Raw genomic sequence first — 3,158 nt, forward strand, 5'->3', positions numbered from 1 at the left:
GGAGGGGCAGAGGGAGAGGGAGAAGCAGGCTCCCAGGAGGGAGCCGAAGCGGGGCGGGAGAGGGGGGGCTCGATCCCAGGACCCTGGGATCATGACCTGAACCAAAGGCAAACGCTTAACGGACTGAGCCACCCAGGCGCCCCCTCAGGTTTATTTATAATAAAGTACTATGCTTATTTCTACTTTTCATATGAGGAAACAGGCCCAGAGAGGTGAAGCCATTTGCCCGAGGTGACTCAGTGACTGTCAGAGGGAACCAGGACTTCCACCCAAGAATATCTCCGTCTGCAGCTCAGCTTCCTAAACACCATCCTTTCTGAGATTTAAATTCATTGGTGTGATCAAATTTAACGCTGGAAGGGTTAGAAACAGTCTCTAAATTCTTCACCCCTTATGCCCCCATGCCTAGCACAAAGCCTTAGGTAAGGTGGGCTTCAAATAAAGATTTACTGAGGGGTGCCAGGGTGGCTCAGTCGTGCTCAGTGGGGAACCTGCTTCTCCCTCTTCCCTGGCCCTTCCTACCCCGCTCATGCTCTCTCTCTAACAAATAAATAAAATCTTAAAAAATATTTTTAAAATAAATATTTATTGAATGAATATGTGCATGAATATTACTTACTGATTCAGTCCATCACACTCACACAGATTTATTTCCCATGTTTAAAAAATGTGTATAATTTGCATACAGGGAAAATCACCCTTTTTATGGACAAACATATATTGTCAATTGTATAACCATCACCACAAACAAGATAGAAAAGGATTCCAACATCCCCCAGATTTTCCCATGCTCCTTACTAGTAAGTCCTCCAACGTGCCCTCCAGCCACACTTCCAGTCCCTTGCAACCATTGTATCTGTTTTCTGTCCCTATAGTTTTGCTTTCACAAGAGGGGCACATAAAAGGAATCATGCCGTCTGGAGTCTTTCAAGCCTGGCCTCTTTTACTTAATATGACACATGTTGTGGAGCGTATCAATTGTTCGTTCCTTTTTATTCCTGAGTAGTAGCCCATTGCATGCAGTGTTCCACAGTTTGTTTATACATTCTCCAGTTGAGGAACATTTGGGTTATTTCCAAGTTTGGGCTATTACAAATAAAACTGCTATAAACATTCTTGTGCAGGGTTTTGTGTGAACATAACTTTTAATTTCTCTAGGGTAAATACCTAGGAGGGGCATTACAGGGTCATATGGTAAATGTAGAAGCTACCTTTATAAGAAGCTGCTAACCTGTTTTCCTAAGTGGCCATACCGTTTCATATTTTCACCGGCAAGGTTCAAGAGCTCCAATTGTTCTAAATCCTCTTGAGCGCTTGGTATTGTCAAATCAAAATTTTTAAGCATTTTAATAGGTATGCAGAAGTATCTCATCTGGTTTTAATTTGCATTTTCCTAGTGACTAGTGATGCTGAGCATCTTTTCATGTGCTTAGTTGCCATCCATATATCTTTTTTGGTGAAATATATCTGTTCAAGTCTTTCGCCCATTTTCCAAAAAGCAGGTGATTTTCTTATTATTGACTTTGTAGAGTTCTTTATATCTTTGGGATGCAAATTCTTTTTTTTTTTTTTTTAAGATTTATTTATTTATTTGAGAGAGAGAGAGAGAGAGAGAGAGGGGCAGAGGGAGAGGGAGAGAGAAACTTCAGCAGACTCCTCCCTGAGCTCGGAGCCCAACTTGGGACTTGATTTCAGGACTCTGAAATCATGACCTGAGTCAAAACAAAGTCTGACACTCAACCAACTATGCCACCCAGGGGCCCCTGGGATGCAAGTTCTTTATCAGATGAATGCTTTGTAAAGATTTTCTCCCAGACTGTGGTTTGCCTTCCTTCATTCCTGTAACAGTGACTTTTGAAGAGCAGTTCTTAATTTTGACGAATTTCAATTGATCGATTGTTTTCTCTTAGGGATCATGCTCTTAGCATTATATCTAAGAATTCTTTGCCCAACCCAAATTCACAAAAATTTCTCTTGTGTTTTCTTCTAGAAATTTTATATAATCATAGCAGCTACCTCATGAGGTTGTTGTATTGAATGGGGGTAATATATGTAAAGCCCTTAGCACAGGGCCTGGCACAGAATGAACCCTCAGTAAACAGAGCCTAAGATGGACATTTGCCTAGGTGATTTATAAGGCGTGCCCTCACACGCACCACACATTTCCTCTGCACAGACCTGTGTCCTGTCATCATAAAATGACAAGACACAGCAGCAAAGCTTATCCTTGTCCAACCTGATCCTGGAACCAATGGAGGTACGTGGGCAATTGAGAGAGGCCATAAGGACTACAGGTCATCTCAAGAGCCAGACCCGGAAGGTGTTCTTCCTACTGCAACTAGCTCTCCGCTAGCCTGCTTGTTTCCATGCAACCCGGAGGTCTAGCCCAAATTATGATGCGGTTCTGGGGACTAAGGTCTATTTATTGAGCACCTACTGTGTGCCAGGCCATTGGCTCCAGCAGCTAACGAGATAGACAGAACCCACAGACTAGCAGAAGAAAAAAATGAACCAATAATTACATAATTAATTACTGAATTAAGGAAAAGGATGGGGGGGGTTACGTCCAATAAAAAATGTGTTGCCTTTCCTCAGCCTCCGCCTCTGTACGTCTCGGCGTCTCGGGCCCCTCCAGGCTGGGGGTGGGGGTGCTCAGACACGGGGGCCCCCGTGATGTCACCCTAAAAGCAAGGTGGAAAGGTCCTCGGGGAGGTGGGGGCCGTGCTTTGGAGGGCTCTGAGAGAGGGGTTATTCATTCGTGGTCCATTCATTCATTCGAGAAATCTTCAGGCGGCACCTACTGTGTAGGAAGACCAAGGCGGCCCCTGCCCTACTATGTTGGGGGGCAGACGGCGACAGGAAAAAAATAACGAAGACGGTTTCAGCCAGAGCCTTAGGCACGGCGGGGCTGTGATGGGGACAGGGCGGCCCGGCAGAGCGGCCGCCCGGGGACGCGGTCGTCCTGTATTTGCGGCACCCACCCCCGCGCCCCGGCTCCGCAAAGAGGTCACCACGCTAGCGACGAGCGCGCCCTCCGCCCGGTGCGCAGCACGCGCGCCCCCGCGAACGAGCGCGCGCGGCCCACCGCCCGCCCGCGCCCCGGCGCCCTCCGCGCACGACGCCCCCTGGCGGGAGCCCTGGGCCACACCGGCCGCGCG

Source organism: Halichoerus grypus, chromosome 6 (genome assembly GCF_964656455.1).
Source record: "Halichoerus grypus chromosome 6, mHalGry1.hap1.1, whole genome shotgun sequence".
In the NCBI taxonomy this organism is placed as follows: domain Eukaryota; kingdom Metazoa; phylum Chordata; class Mammalia; order Carnivora; family Phocidae; genus Halichoerus; species Halichoerus grypus.